The sequence below is a fragment of the Apium graveolens genome, chromosome 6 (assembly GCF_009905375.1).
Source record: "Apium graveolens cultivar Ventura chromosome 6, ASM990537v1, whole genome shotgun sequence".
Lineage (NCBI taxonomy): Eukaryota > Viridiplantae > Streptophyta > Magnoliopsida > Apiales > Apiaceae > Apium > Apium graveolens.
This window is the reverse complement of record NC_133652.1, coordinates 170166984-170178757: the sequence shown is the minus strand read 5'-3', so window position 1 is coordinate 170178757 and position 11774 is coordinate 170166984. Positions and strand designations below refer to the sequence as shown.

At 41.2% G+C, this 11774-nt stretch overlaps 1 non-coding gene across 1 annotated transcript; it reads left to right on the top strand.

Moving 5' to 3' along the window:
• The first annotated feature begins 8761 nt into the window (after positions 1–8761).
• On the top strand, positions 8762–8868 carry LOC141669891 (small nucleolar RNA R71). The gene has a single exon (XR_012554137.1). It is a non-coding gene; the product is annotated as a small nucleolar RNA R71 (small nucleolar RNA).
• Positions 8869–11774: the final 2906 nt, after the last annotated feature.

The following is an 11774-nucleotide window of genomic DNA, read 5'->3' as shown; positions in this document are numbered from 1 at the left end:
GTATTTTTGTCTTCTGGATGGGTATTCCGGGTATAATCAGATTTGTATTGCACCAGAGGATCAGGAAAAGACTACCTTCACTTGTCCATTTGGCACATTTGCTTTTCGTAGAGTTTCGTTTAGGTTATGTGGCGCCCCGGCCACCTTTCAGAGATGTATGATGGCTATATTCTCTGACATGATTGGAAATAACGTCGAAGTGTTCATGGATGACTTCTCCGTCTTTGGACACTCATATGATGAATGCTTGAATAATCTGCGCGCCGTACTCAAAAGATGCGTGGAAACTAATTTGGTGCTTAATTGGGAGAAATGTCATTTTATGGTGCGTGAAAGCATTATCCTTGGGCATAAGGTCTCTAGCAAAGGTCTGGAGGTGGACAAGGCCAAGGTGAGAGTCATTGAAAATCTTCCCCCACCTAATTCAGTGAAAGGAATCCGTAGTTTTCTCGGTCATGCGGGTTTTTATCGGCGATTCATCAAGGACTTTTCAAAGATATCTAAGCTGTTGTGCAATTTACTTGAGAAAGTAGTGCCTTTCAAATTTGATGATGAATGTTTGGAAACATTCGAGACTCTCAAGGAGAGTTTGATCACGGCGCCAGTTATTACAGCACCAGATTGGACAGAACCGTTTGAGATGATGTGTGATGCGAGTGACTATGCGGTAGGTGCAGTTCTGGGACAGCGCAAGAAAAATCTCTTCCATGTGGTCTACTATGCGAGTAAGACTTTAAATGGGGCCCAATTGAACTACACCACTACTGAGAAGGAGCTTTTGGCTACAGTCTTTGGCTTTGAGAAATTTTGATCTTATCTGCTTGGTACGAAAGTGACAGTATTCACTGATCATGCAGCTATTCGCTATCTGGTTTCTAAGAAGGATTCGAAGCCGAGACTCATTCGTTGGGTGCTTTTACTTCAGGAATTTGAGTTAGAGATCAAAGATAGAAAAGGTACCGAGAATCAAGTAGCTGACCATCTCTCTTGGTTGGAGAATCCCGATTCTACTTCACAAGATAGGACGTTAATCAATGAATCTTTTCCGGATGAGCAGTTGTTTGCAATTCAGGAGGAAGAACCATGGTTTGCAGATATTGTAAACTATCTTGTCAGCAATATAATGCCTCCCAATGTGACATCCGCGTAAAAGAAGAAGTTTCTGCATGAGGTGAAGTGGTATATGTGGGATGAACCATATTTGTTTAGACAGGGAGCTGACCAGATCATCAGGAGATGTATCCCGTTCTGTGAGACGGAGGGGATATTACGAGACTACCATTCCACAGTTTATGGTGGACACTATGGAGGTGAGAAAACGGCAGCTCGTATTTTGCAAGCAGGTTTTTTCTGGCCCACCTTGTTCAAGGATGCTCATCAGTTTGTTTTAAGGTGTGATCATTGCCAAAGAGTGGGAAATTTGTCAAGGAAGGATGAGATGCCATTAAATGTGATGCTTGAAGTCGAGGTCTTTGATGTATGGGGAATCGATTTCATGGGGCCTTTTATCTCGTCTTGCAATAATCAGTACATTTTGCTGGCAGTCGATTATGTCTCAAAATGGGTCGAAGTTAAAGCTTTACCAACAAATGATGCAAAGGCAGTGCTAAATTTTCTTCATAAGCAAATTTTCACAAGGTTTGGAACACCTCGGGTAATCATAAGTGATGAAGGATCGCATTTTTGCAACCGTAAGTTCACTTCTATGATGCAGCGTTATAATGTGAATCATCGAGTAGCTACTGCCTATCATCCGCAAACAAATGGTCAAGCGGAAGTGTCTAACAGAGAGATAAAGCGCATTCTAGAGAAAGTTGTTTGTCCATCAAGGAAGGATTGGTCTTTAAAGCTCGATGAAGCTGTTTGGGCTTACAGAACAGCATACAAAACTCCACTTGGGATGTCACCGTTTCAGTTGGTGTACGGTAAGGGATGTCATCTACCGGCGGAGCTTGAGCATAAGGCCTACTGGGCATTGAAGAAATTGAACCTGGATTTAGATGCAGCTGGTAAGAAAAGAATGCTTCAGCTTAATGAACTTGATGAATTTCGACTTCAAGCGTACGAGAATAACAAAATGTATAAGGAAAAGGTGAAAAGGTGGCATGATAGGAAGCTACATCCTAAGTTGTTTGTGCCAGGGCAACAAGTTCTGTTATTCAACTCTCGGTTCCGACTTTTTCCTGGGAAGTTGAAATCAAGGTGGTCTGGACCTTTTATTGTCAAAACTGTGTTTCCACATGGAGCGGTGGAAATTTTTGAGAATGATTCGGACCAAGCATTCAAGGTTAACGGTCAGCGGTTGAAGCACTACTATGGGGACATGGCAAACCGAGAGGTGGTTAGTGCCATTTTGTTGACTACGTGAGAAAGGAACGGAACGTCAAGCTAATGACGAAAAAGAAGCGCTGCGTGGGAGGCAACCCATGAATTGTTGTTACAGGAACCCTTAGAAGTTAATAACCTATCCAAAAACACAAAAAAATCAGAAAACAGGGGCTGAAAATTTTTTTTTTCCAGAGACCCTCTGCGCGCCCGCGCAGCTATGCTGAGCGGCCGCGCAGCTTGCTGCGCGCCCGCGCAGAAATGCTGAGCGGCCGCACAGGGGTCGAGTTCCAGAAATTTTTTTTTTACAGTTCAGAAAAAAAAAAAACAAAAACACAAAAACCCATTACAGCCCATAAACCCACGAATTCTTTTCCCATTACCCCATGATTTTATCCCTCAACCCCACTCCTAATCTAATTTAACCTACTCCACACCCTATATATACATACACCTATCCTACATATCTCCCACAACTTCCTACACTTAAACCCTCTCATAAACATCAAAAATAAGTTCTTACACACTTTTATTCACAAATCAATGGCACCCAAGAGAGCACGCACTATTGACAGCAGCAGCACAGTTCCTACTGCTGATTCATCAAGGGGTACTGCTGCGAGGCCTCGGTTAACTGACAGAGCCGTGGAGGAGGAGTACACTAGGCTGTTGGGGAAGCCGATTCTGAAGGAGAGGGGGTTTTTACCATCAGGGAGGGATGGTGAGTTGTTGCCCATGATTGCAGAGAAGGGGTGGATAGCTTTTTATGAGTCACCCGAAGCAGTACCGATGAGTGTTGTTCGCGAGTTCTACGCGAACGCGAAGGCTGAAAAGAATGGGTTTTCTGTAGTTCGGGGGCTGACGGTTGATTATCATCCTGCGGCGATTCGCTGAGTGATTGGACAGCGAGAGAGGAAGCCCGAGGAGGAGAACTGGAATGAAAAGACTTCTGAGGATTTTGACTTGGATTTGATTTGTGCGACTCTCTGTCGACCGGGCACAGTTTGGAACCGCAGTCCAGCCAATAATGAGTATCGTCACTTTTCGGCGATCGCCATGAACAGGTATGCCCGTGCATGGAACGCATTTATATGTGCTAATATTTTGCCTTCTTCACATGCACACGAGGTCACAGTTGAGAGAGCACAGTTGTTGTGGGGAATTCTGAATGAGGAATACTATGTGGACCTTGGTGAGTTTATCTACCAAGGAATTCTGAAGTTTTTGAGGGGAGCAAAGCATATGAACATCCCTTATGCATCCACGGTTACAAAGCTATGCCGTGCAGTAGGAGTGAACTGGCCGGCTCATGAGCAGTTGCAGTTGCCAGCAGCTCCTATAGATTCTGGCACTCTGAATGGGATGCAGGAGTGGACCGGTGGTGAGCCTGAGGAGCATGGGCTGGGTTATCATCTTCCAGGAGGGCGTCCAGCACGAGGTGCTACTATGGCCAGGCCAGGGCGTGGTGAGGCTAGTTCTTCGAGAGCTCAGGAGGGTGCTGGGATGGGTGATGCCCAGTATAGGAGGCTTTCACGGCGGATGGATGTCATGTATGAGACGCAGAGCAGGTTTGCTCAGGAGCTCACCCTTGCGTTAGGGACTGCTTTTCGAGGCCTTGGAGCTGATATCCAGTGGCCAGTTTTTGGTGAGGACTCTGCATACCCGCCGCCTGATACTCCACCCACTGAGGGTGATGATGATGATGACTCCGAGTAGGTATACCCTGTGTTCCTTTCTACTACCTTCACTGGGGACAGTGAAGATTTTAAGTTTGGGGGTGGTAGTTAAGGAATATTTTGTGTGTGTCATATAGTTGCATATTCATGATAGTTAGTTCATATAGTTGCATAATTTTTGCCATATAGTTTTTTTTATATAGCTTTATTTGTTGTCATATCATATAGCTCATGCATATACCATGATCCCTTTTGCAATGATTTATCGACTGAATTGTGATATTGATGCGAGTGTAGTGATAGCATTAAAGTGATATTAAGTTGTGTAGGTTGATATGCATGCTAGAAGCACTTGTATTGTCACTAAGTCTTAGAGAATGCTGAAGGACTAGATTGTTGTTATGATCTGATTATTTTCAAGGATAATCTATTTATTATGCTTAGAATTTGATAATAGGTTCTTAGTGGTAAAGGCATGAAAAAGAAAAAAAAATGGAGTAAAAATGGAATTTGTTGCTAGTTGTGGCTAGGCGTCAAATGGCTAGTAGCCGGCTCGCATGTTATGCGAGTAGTCTAGGGTTGAGCAAGATGGAGCGAAACGCACTTGCTCAGAGTTAAAAAAAAAAAAAAATTTGCATAATTGATCAAGAGTGGGCTCTTTGGTATTCGAGTTATTAAGTTCTTAGGGGACTTTGTGCCTAGTGACCTAAGGCTTTTAGAGTCTGGGATCCGCTAACCTAACGCTCGTTACATGGATATCATTGTATAAGTCTTTTGTGGACCTCACTCACTGCACGGTCAAATAAGCATTTGCATTGTAAATAAAAAGCACGATTCCGTAGTAAGCTCTAAAGTTCTTGTAGTGTTGTATATCACTTTGTGCCTAGAATTTTTATTCTTTGTATAATCGTAGGATTGCCTTGAGGAAAGTCTAGTCATAGTAATTGGTCTAGTTCCGAAGCATATCTGTTAAGCATTTGCACACACCACGTTTCTGGCGGTATGTCCGTTTGCATGAGTTTCTTGATCTTTAGTGTCTAACTGCATTCGTTGAGACGTGACAATTTGGTTGGTAAATTGTAGTAAGGGGGATCATTGCATTTTCATATAGATTGCATTCATGCATATTTTTATTTGTTTTTGAGTCTGTGACGCTTGAGGACAAGCATCGATTTAAGTTTGGGGGTGTGATAAGTGGCATTTTATACCACTTAGAACGTCTTAAAATGGCTTAAATTGGTGTCTTGAAATCAAGTATTTTGTGTATTTGATGCGTTTTTCTAGTGTTTATGCATTTCAGGGTATTAGTTGCATTTCGGAGGAGGAATCATCAAGAATAAGCCTTGGCATGTGTTCACCATTGCGAGAGGAAAAGAACGGGCAGATTACGGCGAAGAAACGGAGCAAACCTGGAAATTTTCCAGTAGGGTCCTGCGCGCCCGCGCAGCAATGCTGAGCGGCCGCGCAGCAGCCTTGCGCGCCCGCGCAGAAATGCTGAGCGGCCGCGCAGGGTCGGGGAAAATAATATATTATTTTAGACTTCTACTTCTGTTTGGCTTCCAACTTCTATGTAATCTGAGTTTTATGGGACTATTATATAAGTAGATTTGAGACGTTTTTCAAAGAGTATTAAGAGGGGATTATGTTTTAGATTGTGTTTTGCAAGAAGCGAAGGAGATAAGGAAGAAGACCGATTTAGCACACAACAACGAAGAGGAAGCATATATTCTTGTGATTCTTGTTTCGTTGTAACGTTGGATGCTAGTTTTCTTGCTTTGACTTATTTACTCTTGTGACGTACTCTGTTTTAATATAATTAGTTTAGTTGTTATTTTCTTGTGTTCGTTTATCATGATTTCATATGAACCCATGATGGCGATAAGTTCTATTATGGGCTAATCGTGATCATGGGGTTGCAACGGATTTATTATGGAATTCTTTAGTTAATTGTTTAATACTTTAGTGTGTGATGATTGCATGATATCTAGTATTGGTTGTGCGTATTCGTCTTATGTGCGTCGCGAACATATAAGATAGGGTGTTAATCTCTTGTGAAGCGACAGTGGATCTTGAGATTTAGAACTTGCCATGCTAGCATAGGTTCATGTACGTTGTGCATGATTAGTGGGTAACTCTAACAGTTTTATTTGCCCTATGTAATCAAAAGGAATAACTTGTGCTTAAATCGTTGTGTTGTCAATTTCTGTAGACATATAGGAACTCAACATAATTGATGACTATTCAATTTCTATCTTAATTGTGGATGTTTGGTAGAATGGTATTAGTACAATGAAAGTTGGCTTTTATCAGTTTTGTGTTATTCGATTAATATCATCACTATCACATGCTAAAGGTAATAACTATGGCTATAGAAGGAAGTAATAATGAAGTTGTGATCTCATGAGTGTTTTATTATTGATAAATTGCAGTGTTAGTTAAGTGGTTAATTAAGTAGTTAATTATAGTTAATATTTAATCAACAATTTTAAGTGTTACTATCTTAACATTGAGAAGTAATCATACATTGGTGAGTGAGTTAAATTAGACAATAACTTAGTCTGAGTCTCTGAGGGAACGAACCAGAAAGTATTCTATATTACTTGCAAACGCGTATACTTGCGTGAATATTAGTGCGTGATTTCGCCCTAACAGAATCACCCTCGTCGGGTGGAGTATCAGGTGGCCAATCAACCTCGCCACTAGTGTCTCGAACAACAGTACTGAAAGTATGTGTCAAATCTGCAGCAAAATGAAGGTGAATGTCGTGCATGGCCTCCATACACCTAGTCAATCTTCTATACTGCGCATCCCCAACACCAGTCCTATCAACTGTCTGTGGCGCATAAGAAAAACCCTCTGTAGGCACTGGAAGATCCGTCCAGCCACTCCCTACATCATCAAAAATATATCCCAACCCCTTATCATGGGGTGCACCTAAGAATGAATAACTCAAGTGATCTGGTAGAGGGTTGAGCTCAAGTGTGGGAGCTTCTTGAATAAATGGTTCAAAACGCTCCTGAGAAATTTTTTGCTCTGCTAACCCAAGAGAATCGAATGGCAAATCCAACTTCCTCTTCCACGGAGGTGCATTCAAAACCTGAATTTTCTCTACTTTAAAGCACTCCTCTTTAGCTGTGGGTAACTTTATTTCCTTGAACACATAAAAAGTGACCTTTTGATCGTAAAACTTCATCGAAAGCTCTCCTTTTTGTACATCGATCATAGTTCGGCCTGTAGCCAAGAATGGTCTTCCCAAGATAATGGGAATCTTCTTATCTTCCTCGAAATCGAGAATTACAAAGTCAGCAGGAAAGATGAGTTTATCCACCTTGACCAAGACATCCTCCACTATACCTCGTGGATAAGCGATGGAATGGTCAGCTAGTTGCAACGACATGTATGTTGGTTTCAGATCAGGCAGACCAAGCTTCTTGAAGATAGATAAGGGCATCCGATTGATGCTAGCTCCTAAATCACATAAACACTTGTCGAACGACAAGTTTCCGATAGTGCAAGGAATAGTGAAGCTTCCAGGATCTTTAAGCTTCGGAGGCAACTTCTGTTACAGCATAGCACTGCATTCCTCCGTTAGAGCAACTGTCTCTAAGTCATCGAGCTTCACTTTCTGAGAGAGAATATCTTTCGTAAACCTCGCATAGCTAGGCATCTGTTCAAGAGCATCAGCGAAAGGTATGTTGATATGAAGTTTCTTGAACACCTCCAAAAACTTCTCAAACTGCTTATCTGGCTTTTTCTTCTGCAGTCTCTTAGGAAAAGGAGGTGGAGGATAGATCTGTTTCTCCCCTGTATTACCCTCAGGAGAAGTGTGTTCCACAGTAGTCTTCCTTGATTCCACCTCTGCTTCCTTCTGCACTTCTTCTTCAGCCACAACTGCATGTTCTGAAACTTGAGATTTTTCAGGCTCTTCGTCTTGCTGAATTTGGGGGCTTGCGACCTTTCCAGACCTTGAGGTGATGGCATTCACCTGTTCTTCAACTTCCCTCTTGCCTGGATTTGTTTTCGTATCACTAGGAAGCGTTCTTGGTGGTCGATTCAATAAGGCGTTAGCAATTTTCCCTATATGGTTCTCCAGAGTCTTGGTAGAAACAACATGGCTTTCACAAATAAGAGCTTGAGTTTTGCACATAAGCCTCAACTCCTCCAATTCAGATTTTTCATTCGAATATTGACCTGCACCTGTATGAGTTTGAAGTTGGAGTTTTTGTCTTGGTGCGAGTTGTTGCTGAAAACCAGGAGGGTTGAATATCTTATTTCCAAAATGTTGGAACGGCTGTTGCATCGCATTCTGATTATTGCTCCAACTGAAGTTAGGATGATTCCAGTTGTCAGGATGATAAGTGTCTGGAATTGGTTGCTGCGATCTCTAAAAGTTGCTCACAAAATGAGTTGATTCACTAGATATAGCGCATTGCTCTGTCGCATGCGGACCTGCACACAACTCACAAACACTGGTTATCTCCTTAACACTATAGTTAGCCAGAGAATCGATCTTCATAGACAATGCCTTCAGTTGAGCAGTGATAGCCGTATCTGTATCCACTTCAAGAACTCCTGCTACCTTGCCCTGTGGCAATCTCTGGGTTGGATACTGATATTCATTAGCAGCCATCAGTTCAATTAGATCATAAGCTTCCTTATAACTCTTCGCCCATAAGGCTCCACCTGATGCTGCATCGAGCATGGGTCTGGACTATGCTCCCAACCCATTATAAAAATAAGTGATGATCATCCAATCAGGAATTCCATGATGAGGACACTTCCTAAGCATCTCCTTGTAGCGCTCCCAAGCTTCATATAAAGATTCTCCTGATTGTTGTGCAAATTGAGTAATAGCATTTCTGATTGCAGCTGTCTTCGCCATAGGGAAGAATTTAGTGAGAAACTTTTGAGCAAGATCTTCCCAAGTAGTAATCGAACCAGATGGTAGAGAGTGTAACCAGCTCTTAGCCTTGTCCCTCAGAGAGAATGGGAACAGTCTCAGCTTTACAGCATCTTCAGAAACACCGTTGAACTTGAAGGTGTCGCAGATCTCAATAAAATCCCTAATGTGCATATTGGGATCTTCCGTTGGAGAACCCCCAAACTGGATTGAATTCTACACCCATTGAATTATGCCAGGCTTGATCTCAAAGGTATTAGCTGTGATAGCTGGTCAGACAATGCTAGATTGAATGTCATTGATCTTGGGTTGAGAAAAATCCATCAAGGCTTTCGTTCGTGCTGCTGGATCTCCCATAGTAATGAGTACCTGAAACACAAACAAATAAATCGTGAAAGTAAAAGAATCCGAGTCACTGAACTTTAACGACCACTGACGACAAGCACATAAACTAAAAATTAACACCGAGTCCCCGGCAGCGACGCCAAAAACTTGTTAGGGCGAAAATACGCGCTAATATTCACGCAAGTATACGCGTTCGCAAGTAGTATAAGATATAAATCAGATTCGTTCCCACAGAGACTGGTTTAGGTTAAGTTCAATTTATGCACATATGCAACAATGTATGGTTATCGCTCAATGCTAAGACAAATAACAAATTGGGTTTTGATTAAACTAAATAACATTAACTAAGAGAATTGAGGTTGAATTACTATATATGACAAACATGGGATTCTAACTTCATTAAATACTTTATTCAATAGCCTTATTATTCTTAACCTTAGCATGTGATGGTGATGACACTAATCAGATAACACGAAACTGATAAACGCCAACTTTCGTTGCACGAGTACCATTCTACCAAACATCCATAAAAGAGATAGAAGTTGAATAGGCACCAATTATATTGAGACCCTATATATCTATAGAATTTGACAACATAACGGTTTAAGAACAAGTTATCTATCTTGATTACATATGGAAAGTAAAACGGTTAGAGTTACCTACGAATCATGCATACACATACATGAACCTATGCTAGCATGGCAAGTTCTAAACCTCTATATTCACTGTCGCTTCAATAGAGATTAACACGCTATCTTATATGTTAGCTACGCACATAAGACGAATAAGCACAACCAATACTAGAATATCAATCAATCACCATACATCAAGATATCAAACCAAATTAACTATTGAAATCCATAAGTAAATCCGCTAGAACCCCATGACAACAATTGGCCCATAATTGAACTCATCGTCACCATGGGTTCCAATGAAAGCATGGTATAAAACAAGTTCTTAATAAACTGAATAATAATTAAAGTACGAATAAACGAGATCTAGGTTCAACAAGAACGAAAACGAGCATCCAAAGTTACAACTAAGTCAAAGAATCATAAGTTGAAAACAAGATCTTCTTTTTCAGAGTTGTTATGTGCTTCTAGGTCTTCTCCTTGGTATCCCAATCTTCCCGAATGACGAAAACCCTTTTTTTAAGTATATATACGCCCATAGTGGGCATGGACCCTTAAAATCGTCAAATTCCACTCAAAAAAGGCTTTTTCAGCGAAATCAGCGACCAGCCGCTCAGCTCTCCTGAGCGGCCACTCAGCTCTGCTGAGCGGGCGCTCAGTTACTGACTGGGAAAATTTCTGATGAATCTTGTTTTGGCCACGCGAAGCTAACGAGATTCTCTATAACTTGACAATGGCCTTGGCTTCCAATTCTGATCACTTTTTATCATATTTCCTTTAAAAGCACTTTCCTTCATATAACTGATACATGAAATGCAATAACACAAAAACACATCAAAATACCAACAACTTGAGTCCAAAACACCCATTTAAGCTTGTAATAAAGCGTTCCAAGTGGATATAAAATCCACTTATCAGTACCCCATATGGAAAGTGAAGATGGCTATGTTTCTGGAAGCTATAGATACAGAATACCTCGACAGAATTAATGAAGGAACGCATAAGCCAACCAAGCTCTCTGTTGTAGTTGTAGATCAGCCAGCAAAGACCATACCAAAGGAGAAAAGTGAGTACACAGCTGAAGATATCTCATCCGTTTCCAAGGATGCAAAGGTAAGGCATTTGCTATATAGTGCCATTGATAATGTCATGTCAAACAGGGTAATTCACTGCAAGACTGCAAAGGAGATATGGGATGCTTTGGAGACAAGATGCCAGGGAACTGATGCAATCAAGAAGAACATGAGGATTATACTCACTCAAGAGTATGAGCACTTTGACTCAAAAAGTGATGAGTCATTCACTGACTTATATGACAGGTTTGTCAAACTCTTGAATGATCTGTCACTGGTGGACAAGGAATATGATCTTGAAGATTCAAATCTAAAATTCCTTTTAGCTCTTCCTGAAAGTTGGGATTTGAAGGCTACTATTATAAGAGACAACTATGCTCTTGATGAAACTATTCTTGATGAAATTTATGGTATGCTCAAGACTTATGAACTTGAGATAGATCATAGGAGCAAGAGACATGGGAGAAAGTCAAGGACAGTTGCTCTTAAGGCTGAGGAGGAACTCCCCAAAGTGGTTGTCTCAAAGAAAGGCAAAGGAAAAGCTCTCATCACAAAGTCTGATTCAGAATCATCAAGTTCTGATGATGATGATTCAGAAACTGAAAGTTTACCTGAAGTAGATGCTGATGAAGAGATGATGAAATTGTGTGCTCTTATGGTGAAGGGTATCACAAAGATAGCCTACAGGAAATTCAGAAGAGGAAAGAAGTTTTTCAAGAAAGGTGGAAGTACTAATAAGAAAGGTTTCAGAAAATCGTAAGGCAAAGGTGCAAAGTCTGACAGAGGACACAACTCAAAAGTCAAATGCTACAATTATCCTGAC